General features: G+C 38.6%; 1 protein-coding gene across 12 annotated transcripts in view; it reads right to left on the bottom strand.

The window, feature by feature from the left end:
* Positions 1 to 13,914, bottom strand: part of LINGO2 (leucine rich repeat and Ig domain containing 2) — a 1,446,432-nt gene that overhangs the window by 678,264 nt on the left and 754,254 nt on the right. For 2 of the 12 annotated variants that reach the window (XM_086414896.1, XM_086414895.1), the window contains exon 1: positions 7,895 to 8,118. The exons of 9 other annotated variants lie outside the window; for them this stretch is intronic. The gene's annotated coding sequence lies outside the window, so the exon portion shown is untranslated. Of the gene's footprint in view, positions 1 to 3,059; positions 3,315 to 7,894; positions 10,029 to 13,914 lie in introns of those variants that run through there. One more of the 12 variants, XR_015169455.1, reaches the window with a different exon arrangement.

Genomic DNA, 13,914 nt, shown 5'->3' with positions numbered 1-13,914 from the left:
AGAGAAAAGTAGAAACGTGCAAGCTCTCTTGAAGGCTTTGAGCCTGGTAAACTGCTGTTTCTATCTACATGGTGGTGGTAGTGGTTTTGTTGCTAAGTCATGTCTGACTCTTGTGATCTCATAGACTGTTGCTTGCCAGGCTTCTCTGTCCATGGGACTCTCCAGGCAAGAATACTAGGTGGGTTGCTATTTCTTTCTCCAGGGGATCTTTCCAACCCAGGGATCAAACTCACATCTCCTGCATTGCAGGCAGAATCTTTACCGATTGAGCCCCCAGGGAAGCCCTTCTACATACCATTGGCCAAACAAGTCACGTGGCTAAGCCCAAAGTCAAGGAGAGAAGAATTCACTTTTCCCAGGATAAGTCATGGCAAGAATGTAGATGCAGGGAGGGAGGAAGACTTAGATCCAAACATTCAAACTATTAAATACTATACAGTTTCTTGCTTTGATAATACAAGAGGTCATTGACTTTATTGATAACATGTTAAGGTCATGGAATGGAATCTTTTCTGGGCCTTCTGGAATTTTTCTTTCCTCTATTTGACAACAATATCTTATATTATAGCAATTCTACCTTGAGTTTTCCATTTCTCACTAACACTCCATAATCTTGTTATTCTTATTTTCCATTCTTTCTAAGAAATTGGTTTAATTTCCTGTCTTACTTTATATACAACACTGCTTACTTAAAATGTTTGCTTCCCTTAAAAAAGCCCATACATTCTGAAAAATCAGCAAACTAAATAGCTATTAAATTATTCTACTGAATTAAATATAGAAACTTAGAGCAAAGGAATAGAAATTAACATTGTAAAATCACAGAAAAAATATCTGTATACTTAAATCTTGCCTGTATGGCAGCAGGAATGCAGCTGAATTTAAAACTTTATTTATTATTCAAGGTACATTATTCTGGTGTTTTGCCAAAAAAAAATTAAAAAGCTGTTCCTTTATTTTAAAATGGTTGAGTAAAATTTTTTAAATTGTATACATACATTTTTAAAAGCATAAATGTAACAGGAAAAGACAGTATATTATCTGTAATTTTAACAGTGACTTTTCTACTTGACCCCAAAACTCCACTCCAAAGAAATTACTTCAGGGAAATGGTTAGATATTTAGTTCGTGTATTTGCTTTTGAGAATGTTCACTGCATTTTTCATTATAGTAACCCATATGGAAAAATATCTAGAGTCCAACAATTCAGGAATTTCATATAAATTTCATCATGTTCATAAAATGGATAACTAGGTTATTTTGAATCATGCTTTATGAGAATGTTAAGTGGGCAATGGGCATAATATAATTTGCATAAGGGTAAAATATTTTCAAAATTATATTTAATGTGCCTTAGATTTTTACAGGAGTCGCAGATTATACTGACATTCTGATAAAAGCTATAAACCTCCCACCTACAGAAATGCACTCATGTACACAAACAGCAAAATGGCATGCAACTGGGGCTGGGAGTATGAATTTTTGGCATTTTTGACATGTTGGATAAAGAAAGCCTGATAAATATTGTGATGATTAAAAAGAAAGAAGAAAAAGAAAAAGGGAAAGAATTGTATCTATTTTTTATTTACAAAAAAAGTTTTCATACACTTTGAAAATATTTGGGAACTTCAGTAGCAAGTGGGGAAAAGTTTTGCCACAAACACAGAGATACGGTGAGTAATACCGAATCCATACGCACACGTGCATACACACACTCACAGAGCCAAGTCAGAGAGCTGCATTTCCACATCTGCAGGTATGAAAACAAAGGGAGTAGCCGAATCCACAACAGGAAGTGTCACTGATATCACGATAGTTGAAGTTTCAAGGACGATCCAGTCCTGGGCTTTAAACGCTCTTGGTGATAGATGATGTGACCTCTGGCCTCAGCTAAGCCAGAGAGCTGGACCTGAGACTCCTACACAAATGAAGTTTTCTTGGCCAAGAACTATGGTGGCATTTTGCATATTTTATTATTTTGTTTTTAATAATGAGACAATACTGATTTTTGATGGTGTCTGGTCGCTCAAGATTCAGCAGTTTGAGTGTTCTAGACTATAGACAAATTTAGGTAAAGGGTATGGACTCTCATCTGAAAGAACAGGTACCAGAGACTGAAGATGTACGTGTTCATCCATGCTCAGTGGCTGAGTCATGTCCGATTCTTTGCAACCTATGGACTATAGACTGTAGCCCGCCAAGTCCCTCTGTCCATGGGATTTCCCAGGCAAGAATACTGGAGTGGGTTGCCATTTCCACCTCCAGGGAATCTGGGTCAATCTCTGACCCAGAGATTGAACCCGCATCTTCTGCATTGCCAGGCAGATTCTTTACCACTAAGCCACCTGGGAAACCCCAGAGACTGAAGATACGCACTGCCAATAACAGACTTTTAATTCTCTGTGCCTAAGTATGGTAAGGAAACTACAGACATGATATCCAATTTTACATGATTTTTATTTTTCTAGAATTCCTTCCACTCCTTCCTTCCCTCAAATAACTCAAAAGTGAACACATATGTTCACTGGTTAGGGATTCTTAGTCCTTAAAAAAATAAACTCTGTATTGCCTCAACTATTTTAAGTGTAGTCACAGGTTTATCCAGGCAATTTTTCAATATTTTCCAGTTAAGAGGAAAAGTAAGGTCACTGAAAAAATATAACTGCCACTGTGCATCTAGCAGAGTTGAGCAGCAACGCACGAATGAATAGAATACCTCCACTTGCCCCAAGCCAGTCATGTGGGAGAACCTTGAATAAGCCAGTCATGCGCAAGAAACAAAGGTGGACAGAGGTGGTTGAATGGGTCACTGAAAGTGCCTTCAATGCTGAATATATTCAGTGTGTTCTAATTCCATAAAAAACCATGATAAATGTAACTCCAAGTCAAGAATCTACTCAAGAACGCATCAATAAGCAACCAGCTTGACAGAATTTGAACAGACCCATGTGCCACAGTAACCACACCGAGTTATAAAATACGGTACTTGGTACCACATAACTTTAATGGTGAAGTGATAACTGACTGCTACAGATGTGCTACCAGTGTGATTTAAAAACTTTAGGGAGCTGTGGAAATGTGAGAATGAACAGAAATACTTTCTAGGGTTACAAGGCTAATTCTTATATGTGGTTTAGAATCAGCCTTTTCACTCGATAGCGTTATAACACTATGGGTTCTGGAGTCAAGCCGACCAAAGTTTAATCCATTCTTCAACTCTTAGTGGCAGTGGAACTCCGGACAAGTTACTTCACTTATTGGAGAGTCGGTTTCCTCATCTGTAAAATGGGAGCACCCATCCTCTTTGTCAATTTCTGTTGATGATTAAAAGAGAAAACGTGCAAAAGGGCTTTGTGTAGGGTTGGATACAATAATTACTCAGTAATGTGAGCTCTCTTCAAATGAGTTCTCGTAACTTCCCTCACTGTACCACATCAGTCTTCTCCTAGTCACTGCTAAAATATTCCTTATTCCTTTCATGTGTAAGCACATGAATTCCCACAATGTCTGATGTGAGCAGGCAGAACTTCAACAGATAATAGGGACACGTCTCTCACCAAGAAAGGATGATAATAGCTACTGTTCATTGAGGAAGTGACTTGTGGTAGATACATGAAATGTGATGTATTGTGTATCATATACATTTGACTAGTTCTCAGCATAATCGTTTCCTTCTTTTAACAGATAACGAAAAAGGAGAAATCATTGATGCTAGTAACTAGCAGAGACTGACCTCAAATTGAGATCTCTCAGACTCTAAATTTAAGACACCTACTTCCAACAATGTCTCTGTTATAGGTCGACTTGTGTCCTCCCCCGCCCCCCAGATTCATGTTAAAGTCCTAGCCCCAAGTATCTGAGCTATCTGGAAGCAAGGTTATTAAAGATATAATTCCTTAAGATGAGATCATACCTGATAAGGATGGGCCCCTAATCCAAAAGGAATAATATCCTTACAAAAAGGTAAAATATGGACATAGGCATACACATAGGAAATGCCACATGAAGTTGGAGGCAGAAAGTGGGTGATGGAGCAGAAGCCAAGGAATGCCAAAGATTGCCAGCAAACCACCAGAAGCCAGGAGAAAGACTGGGACAGATTTTCCCTCACATACCTCAGAAGGAGCCAATGCTGCAGACACCTTGACTCTGAACTCCTGGTCTGCAGACTTTGAGACACTGAATTTCCAAAGTTTAAACCACCTGGCTTGTGGTACTTTATTATGTCAGGCCTAGTAAACTAACACAGTCTCCTCTTTTCTCATTCCCTTTCATTAGTATTATCTGCATATTGATTCTTTTCATATGTAGAATACCAAGTAATTTTGATTATTTTTGAGGCCTTCCAAAAACTAATATAATTTATTTAGAAAAATGGTCATGAACTTCCAGCACTATGGTAGTCTAGGTTACTCAAAACCACCTCCTTCTATGAACATAGAGGAATGCTGGATAAAATAAGTGCAAAAAATATTTTAAAACAGTTAAATTGAAAAGAAATACAAGTTAGTCAGAGCTGAAGAGAAATTTAGTAAACTAAAAATAGAACTGAGGGTATTACCTGGAATTCAGCTCAGAGAATCATTTAGGGATAACTGAAGTTAACACTTGAAGGGAAGGATATGATGAAAAGTAATAATGCATGTACAACATTAATTCAATAAGGGAACAGACAGAAGAGGAGAGGGAGAAGCAATATTAAAAGTGCAAATGGGAACTTCCCAGTGGTCCACTGGCTGAGTCTGTGTTCCCAATGCAGGGGGCCCAGGTTCGATCCATGGTCAGGGAACTAGATCCCATAAGAGGCACCGAAGATAAAAGATCATGTGTGCCAGAACTAAGACCTGGTGCAGCCAAACAAATAATTAAAATAATAAATTTATTAAAAAAACAAAGTGCAAAGGATTCAAAATTATCCATAATTGAAGAAAGGCATGAGTGTTGAAGCAAAGCAATGAGTATCAAACATGATGAATGAAGGACAAACCCATACTTCAACATTTCATTAAGAAACTTCCTAAATATAAAAACCCCTAAAATTCCTAAAAAATAATGACTACTATATTGAAACAGTCCTACTATCAACCTCAATAGAGGAGAGAAGACAGGGAAAGCATACATTTAATGTGTAAAAGGAAAAGATCTGTCACTCTACAATTGTATATCCAGTTGGACTTTCCATCAAGAGTGAGGTCAAAATAGACATTTTCAGTCAAATGCAGAGAAAGTAGCACTCACAGATCTTACTGAATGAAGTGCTACCAGAAGCACTTCAACAAAATAAAGTTTAACTCAGAAGAAAATGCTGAGTATAAAATACAATAACAAGCAAATAAGTTAATGAATGTATTGGTTATAAAAAGGATTGAAAATAATGACTCAGTTTAAGGGCTTATATTCAAAATAGAGATAGGACAGAGCTGACGGTGCTGTTTCTAAATGTAGGCCCCTCCCTCTTTCTATAAAGATTCTTGCCTGGTTGAATGTCAGTAGTTGGGGGTGTGGTGAGGTGGGGTGGGGTGGATGGGAGGGGGGAAATTGGCGTTTGGACAGAAGTCTCCCTTTCCCATCTCCTGCCCCCTCTCCCAATCCACCTACCCACCCCCACACACACCCACACACCCGACATGAAAAATGGGAGAGACGATTGATTGAAAAGATTCTAAGGTCTTTGTATTTGGAGGAGGACAAGGTCGATATCTGTTAATTTTAGACATGGTTAGGACAAGCATTTCTTAAGTATTAAATCATTAGATTTAAGACTCTCACTAAAAGAATACAAATAGAATAAGAACTTCAAATTAAACAAGGTATAAAGGAGTATCAAGAAAAAAACTCAAAAAAAGAAAGAGAAAATAATTTTTAAAATCAAAGAAAGAATAAAAGAGGAAAAAATACACACAAAATAAGGCAACATATCCATATCCAAATAGGTCATTATTCTCAAAAAAAATGTGGTGGATGGATAAAACTTCCCAGTTTTAAGTCAGAGATTTTTCAAATGTCTTTTTTTAAAGCTATGTTTATAGGAGACACACCCAAACATAGTTTCCTTGAGGAAGTTTGAAGTGAAAGATAGCAAAAGAAAACAAATCAGGTAATACCATTCTAAAAAAGGTATGGTGCAATATTGAGACAACATTGATTTTAAGTAAGATCTATTTTAGAGTGGTTTATTTTATCTTCATGTAAGCAACATAATGATGAAATTTTTCTATGGCATTAATCAATATATCCTAAGTTTAAATCTATAATAAGTAGTACCTGGCACATATGTGTTCAGAAATGTTTGAGTGAATGTTGAATGAATATTAATAGAAAAAAGTATCAGAGAGTTAGTACCATTCTGAATCTATATGGCATTAACAGCCTCAAAAAATAAATAAGCACTCCTTATATTTTTAATATATGAATACAATTGGATATGAGCATACACACACATGAAATTTTAGAAGAAACAAAGGCAAGCAGTTTGCAAGAAACAGTGAACCTTGTAAATAAATCCTCATACCATCTGCCAGACTGTGCCACCTGTTGGAGCTAGACAATGTAATGCTAAATTACAGGTACTGTGACTCATACCAATGACACTGTTGTGTAATATCATGCTTGTGTTCCCATCTCTGCTTATTTAATAAAGGTATGGGGTGCACAGATAAATCAGTCATCTTGTTTCACCGAGTCCCGGATGCTAACAGGACAAGGTGATCTTCAAATTCTGTTTTCAATGTGATTATGTGGCTGTCTCCTTCACATTGCTCAGTAGCATCTGGTGAGCATGCAATGTGAATTGCTAATTTCAACTCTAGCTGTAAAATGAGTCCAGATTCAGTAGAGAATGCGGAAGCAGCTGGTAAACAATATGAGATCCCACAGGCTTCACTAGCTGGATACACTTCAACAGGATGCCTGACTCATTTTTATCTCATCCTTTTCTCTTATCCAGTGATGCTGCAAAATTTGACAAGCATTTCTAGAAAGAAAGCTTGGATTATGATCTGTGGATGGAGGGAGTGATTTCAAATCCAAAAGAAATAACACAAGTCTGAAAAAGCAAACCCTTGCCTTATGGCCTTTTCCAGAACTATCACATGTGGCTACAGCCATGAGGAACTCACTTTTCATACCATTTCTCAGGCCTCTTTGCCATTATCTTCTGCACGAAATAGAAAAACAATCACTCAGTAACAATTTTATATCTGTTTAATCAAGGAATTATCTCAGTCACTAGGACTTAGGTAATAAAACTGTGTAGGTGCCATCATCACCCCACTAAGCTAACAGTTTAAAAATTAGGTTAAATCTATATCTGAGGGACTTCCTTGGTGGCCCAGTGGTTGGGAATCTACCTGTCAATGCAGGGGACAGTTTGATCCCTGGTCCAGGAAGATCCCACATGCTGTGGAACAAATGGGCCTGGTGCCACAACTACGGAGCCCACTCACCCTAGAACCCGTGCTCTGCAACAAGAAAACCCACTGCAAGGAGAAGTCTGGGCGCAGAAATGAAGACCCAGCATAGTCAAAAATAAATATATATTTAAAAAAACGCTATGTCTCAGCAAGATGAGATTTGTTTTGCCATCAGAAAGTGTTCCAGTCTGCACCTTGTCATCACAATGTCATTGGCTGGAATCTTGCCCAGGTGGATATTTACTTAACCTACTGCTCTGAGCTCTGAATCCTTATAAACTTTAGTTTTTCTCATGTTTCCATTAAAAAGAGGCTTTTATTTCTTGTGGCTTTATTTTCCTACCTACCTAAGAGGCAAGTTCATACCAAAAGAAAGGTAAAAACAACTGAAGCTATGCAATATTTCCCAGCAGAAAACCATTTCATCCCGTTATCTAAGATAATGTCCAGAAGTCAGTGGAGGAATTTAGTAGTTAACTTACCTCAGAATACTGAAACAAACTGTGATTTTTTCAAGATGGAGAATAGCTTTGGCTCAGCAGTGAAATTCCTGGAGGTGAGCATGGCAACCCACTCCATTATTCTTGCCTGGAGAATCTCATGGACAGAGGAGACTGGCAGGCTACAGTCCACAAGGTTGGAAAGAGTCAGACATAAACTGAAGTCACTTAGCACACGCAAAAACAGTGAAGTTAAAAACAGGTGCTTCTCCTAAGGAGGAGGGGCACTTTTCTAACACAGGTTTATGTAATTTGGTGAAGTTAGGTGGTCCTGATGAGAATGGCTTAATTAATCAGAAACTCCGCTTTCAGAATAACATCTACCAGCAGAAGAACAAATTCTCAAGACAGCATCATGGATAGAAAAACAAGGAGAAGAGTCAACTTTCCAGATAGGGAAGAAAATTTCATGTTTGGTTACTTAATTTTCAGAATCAGAGGTCTCAGAAGCCATGTTTATTAATTATACATAAAACAAAGTAAAAGAGTCTGGTGAGGCAACAAACATGCTCTCATTTCTCTGACACAAATGCCCAGAAATGCACATTGATGGCATCTCCTTTGTGGACAGCAAAAATCACTGCAAGGAGTAGCTGGCCAAGATTGGATTATAAAAATAGAACCCGCCCATTGGGTTCTTCACTATGGAAAATCAGTACCAGTGCTGAATTTTTCAACTTAAAATTTAGAAGAACTGCATATTCTAAAGGAAAATAGATATTAGAAACCTATCTTCTTGGTGAGAGAGGCCCAGGGACCTAAGATAAGGTATTTTCAGAGGAGAGAAAAAGCTGCTACAGTGCTACTCTTGATGAAGACTGTTACATATCGGGTTCTCTAGCAGATGCTAAAATGGTGTTTTCAGTGCAAGAGGTTCACTAGGTATTAACATCTATGAAAAGAAAGGTAAGAATCAGGATTAGGCAAGGAAAGAAGCCAAAATGTGATGCCGGAAACAAAACCTCAGGCGGGGAACTCTAGAGTGGAAACTGCCTGAGAACGTTGATTTGCAACAGGCTGAAATGGTCGTTTCTGGCTTGCTCAGAAACCAGCTGCTGGAAGCACAAGAGGTGGAGTGAGGCACCCTCTCCAATTAGAGTGGAGCCTGAAGCACACGCAGCTGCAAGGCGTGTGCTGATAGCTCTTCTTGCCGCTGGACAGCAAGGCCTTCCTTGAAGCAGAACCTGGGCAGCACATCTCCACATCTACCAAAGAACCCTAAAGAGAAAATGGCTCTCTGAGACATTCTTGTGCCCTGGATGCCCAGAAAGCATCCACACAAGGATGCCCAAGAATCAAATTTCAATGTTTTACATTTTATGCTCATTTAGACAAATGATCCTTTCTGCCTTCACCTCTGATTGACCTCAAAGAGTTCTCTTTAGTATGATTAAGAATCATCTAAGGCACCTGTTGCAAATACAGATTATTAGCTAGGATCATGGGTGTATGATCCTCGGTCACTCACTCCTGTCTGACTCTTTGTGACCCCATGGACTATAGCCTGCCCCAGGTTCCTCTGTCCATAGGATTTCCCAAAAAAGAATACTGGAATGGGTTGTCATTTCCTACTCCAGGGCATTTCCCTGACCCAGGGATTGAACCCACATCTCCTGCATCTCCTGCATTAGCAGGAGGATTGTTTATAGTTGAACCACCTGGGAAGCCATTAGCTAGAATCCCCAAGGATTAATTCTTGGAAGCAGCCTTGAGTTCAGGGGTTAGGATTTTTGCATTTCAGCAGTATTGCTGTGGGTGAGAAAAACAGTTGAAAAAACATCCCTAAAGCTTCAGTAGACTCCACTTCATTCAAAAGTCCCGTACTTAGAAAGTAGAGGGCATTCGAGGAAAGTGCACAAAGGAGGAGAAAGAGAAGGCAAATGAAGAGCACAAAAACAGTGGGCATGAAGCGAATACCAGGGGAGAAGCAGGCTCCAGGGACAAATACAAGAAAATGTGAATTCCGAGTTACAAGATAAATGACTCGTGGGAAAACAATACACAACATAAGAATATAGTCAATATTACTATAATTATTTTGGGATTCCCAGGTGGCTCAGTGGTAAAGAATTTGCCTGCCAATGCAGGAGACGCGAGTTTGATCCCTGGGTCAGGAAACTCCCTTGGAGGAGGAAATGGCAACCCACTCTACTGTCCTTGCTTGGGAAATCCCATGGACAGAAGAACCTGGTGGGCTCTAGTCTGTGGGGTTGCCAAGAGTTGGAAGCGACTGAGCACACACTGTGATTATTTTATGCAGTGGCAGGTTTTAGTGGACTTGTGATGGCCATTTTTAATATATTTGATTACTGGATCACTATGTTGGGCACCTGAAATTAACATAAAATGCATATCTTCAATAAAAAATATACGTAGTTGCAAAAAAGAAAAGAAAATATGTCTTTTGCCAAATATTCCAGGGTAGATAAATTTGGGGGAAGAAGGGAGCAGACCTTTCTAAAATGCAAATAAGATGTCAAATGATATATGTGCTACATGAAGAAATGACAACTGCATATAAAAACAGAAAAGAAATATGAGACTTTCAAGTATCAAAGTTATCCAGGGGTCTTTAACAGATATAACAAGCCTCTGAATGTCCCACTTACAACTTGATCAGTCTAATGCCTGTTTAAACCTATGCTTTATTTAGCTTATAATCAAATTCTTATAAATCTCCTTTATGTTGATATTTAACTGTAGAACAGTACAGTTCTGGGGCCAAGAGAAAGTTTTAAGGGCTACTTGTTATCCTTCTTTCAATGTCTTTAAATTATTTTATTCACGATTTAAAAAGCAGTTCTGGATTATCAAGAACTAGATCTCTTCATTTATGCCCTGTGAATAAATTTGATACATTTATGTAGAGCACTGAATAATTTAATGAATCGAGGCCACTTGGAACTGAGCAACACTCATTTTCAGAATGCTTCAGAATTGTTATGGAATATTTTAGTTTAAACCCAGAAATGGTGACAAAAACGTATTAACAACAAAAAATGTAGATATATGAATCCATAAAATCTCCTATTTAATTCTTCCATTCTTAGCATAAGTCTACGTGCTTTTTATTTAACACTGCATGCAAAGCATTAAAAATGCTTGAGAGAATGCAAAACAGTTCATTTTAAATAAAATATGTTTTCTTGCTTTTAATCAATAATGTAAAACTCAGTGTTGCTTCACCAATTTCAAACTAGTCATTCACACATTAGAACTTAGGCAGAGGGGATGAGACGGCACCTAGGGACATACTTCATGTCAACATGATCTTGAATCCTTTGTTAAATCATAAAAACAAACAATGATGATCCCTGCAAAAAGAAACTTTAACAACTGGTGATAAGGACTTAGGTTTGATGAGCTCATTTTTATCAGATACTGTCACCTGCTCTTATTGAGCAACTTCACAGATAAAAAATGGCTGTATCTGGGAACCTTAGATCTAAGCAGAGGGAGCTCTGTTGAGTGACTTGCATTTAGTAAGTGTTGGGTTCACAGAATCCCTGCACTGATCTCTGTAAACTTCACTGACTGATATTCCAGGTATATTGAACCCTCTCTGAAGTAGACCAGCCACTTGTTCTGTTCCATTGGCTGGTCCTTCCATCAACAGGAGTCAGTGGTGTTTGCAAGGACCCACCAGGGAGTCTACAGTGGGCACTCTCACCATGCTAGTATCCTTCTCTCTTGCTCTCCACGAAAGAGCCAGAAACGGTTAGAGCAAGATGAATGTTAAATCCCAGTTTTATTAATGGAGATGTGTATCTACTAAGACTCATTTTCTGAATAGCTCTTTGCTACTTTGCTATATCATTATAAAATGTAATTGAATTATTTAAGGACACTCTGTTTCTGAAGCTTATCTCACTAATCTATCTTTGGACAAAGATCAGATGACTAATGACCTACAACCTGGATTGGAAAAAGACATAATTTAAGGGACTATCTCCAACCTGGATGGAAGGACTTTTTATCAGGTACTCTTGGCTAGCTCATGTACACTGATACTGAAAGGATTCATATTTCTCACTTAAAAAGGACCCCTGCACCAGACTGGACTACAGAGGGGACTGCTGATCTCAAACTCACTTTAAAACAATGCTCAAATAGAGGAAGAGCTACACTCACACCAGGACAAGAAGGAGACAACATCAGGAGTAGACAGCCTGCCCAAGATCTTGGACCCGATTTGTATGATCATTTATAATGATTTCTTGACTTCTTGGACATCTGCATATAAATCAAATGTTTTCTATCATGGACACATTCCTATGCTAGTTTTAAAAATCAACCCAATTGTTGGGTTTGCTAGTTACCAGTATCTGCTGCTGCTGCTATTGCTAAGTCACTTCAATCATGTCCGACTCTTTGCGACCCCATAGACAGCAGCCCACCAGGCTCCGCCATCCCTGGGATTCTCCAGGCAAGAACACTGGAGTGGGTTGCCATTTCCTTCTCCAATGCATGAAAGTGAAAAGTGAAAGTCAAGTCGCTCAGTCGTGTCCAACTCTTTGTGACCCCATGGACTGCAGCCTACCAGGCTCCTCCATCCATGGGATTTTCCAGGCAAGAGTACTGGAGTGGGGTGCCATTGCCTTCTCCGTACCAGTATCTAACACTTCTAATTACTTTGGTGGATTTCTCCACTCCAAGGCTCTGACTGGATAGCCCCTAGGAAATTTCTTTTAGAAGAAAGAGAGTTCGGTCCTGTTCTGTCTACTCACAATATCACTAGATGGGATCCTCTCACCTGGCCTATTAATAATATCTGCTCTGACCCTGGCCATTTTAATCGCTCAATTGTGTCCGTCTCTTTGCAACCCCATGGACTGCAGCCCGCCAGGCTCCTCTGTCCATAGAACTCTCCAGGCAAGTTCTCTCTTAGAGTCACTAAAACTCAATCAGAGTGAGTTTCAATCAAAAGCTAGGTCTCAATCAAAAACTGTAATCTCTAGTCTACTAAAAGGAAAACTTCCACACACACACACACACACACACACAAAGTAGCAAACTATATTATCAGTATAGCATCCGAAATGTCAAGGTAGTATGCAGGTGTACACTGAATTATAATATTCAGGAACAAAGAGTATTACATTAGATTTACTATATTATATTGAGAAAAAATCACAAGAGATATAATACTTAAATGTAACATTGGGAATTCCATGGTCTCCTACTGTTTTTGAGCTAGAAAGAGGATATGGATGATTACCTAATTTCAATGTCCACATGTAATAAATTAGCAAACAGATTCAGAGGGTCTAGATTACTTCTTTGGGACCAGGTGCTATGCTGGTTATCTTAGATATTATGTTCTTTATGTAGTTCTCAAAACAAACCAAAGAGAATTGTGATTTGCATATGAGAATTGCTTTCTTCGCTTTATAATAAGTAAGGAGTCTTGCTATAAGTCATCCAATTATTAGCTGCAGAGATTAAAATCAATTCTGTCTTACTCCCAAACTCACTTTTTCTGCCTATGTCAGATAGTATAAAGGGACCAATAAAATTTTAATTGAATTGAGGGGAGGCAGACAAGGTAGTGATTCTTTTAGGCTAACTTTAATTAAGGGAAGGAGTTCTAGTGATAAACCCAGTGACTTCAGGGGCCAGGCAGGAGGCCTAAGTATGTGAAGAAATCATGGCTATTACAGGACACTGTGGATTTCTTACTTTACCTAAAGGCATTCCCATTCAATTAAAAAAATTGGACTGCCCCAATAAAGCATATCTGCCAGAGGGTTACCAATTTGCAAGTTCTGAAAGGAAGGAAAGGCAGTATCTGGGCTTGGGATAGAGGCAGTACAATATGCAGGAAAGCACAGTAAAAAGATAAACAAGATTTAAAAAAAAATCTGGGATTGGTTGATTTAAACATATTAAAGAATGTTTTACTTACTATACATAGGGAGGGAAGACTGGGCAGTGAAAGTTGAGGGAGAGTGGAAAATGAAAAAAAACAAGTCTTGGTAGTAGTCCTTAAATGCCAGCCAGCG

Source organism: Bos grunniens, chromosome 8 (genome assembly GCF_055505025.1).
Source record: "Bos grunniens cultivar Pamir isolate PY7600 chromosome 8, Bosgru_T2T1.0, whole genome shotgun sequence".
NCBI classification, from domain to species: domain Eukaryota; kingdom Metazoa; phylum Chordata; class Mammalia; order Artiodactyla; family Bovidae; genus Bos; species Bos grunniens.
This window is presented reverse-complemented; position numbering and strand designations above follow the sequence as displayed.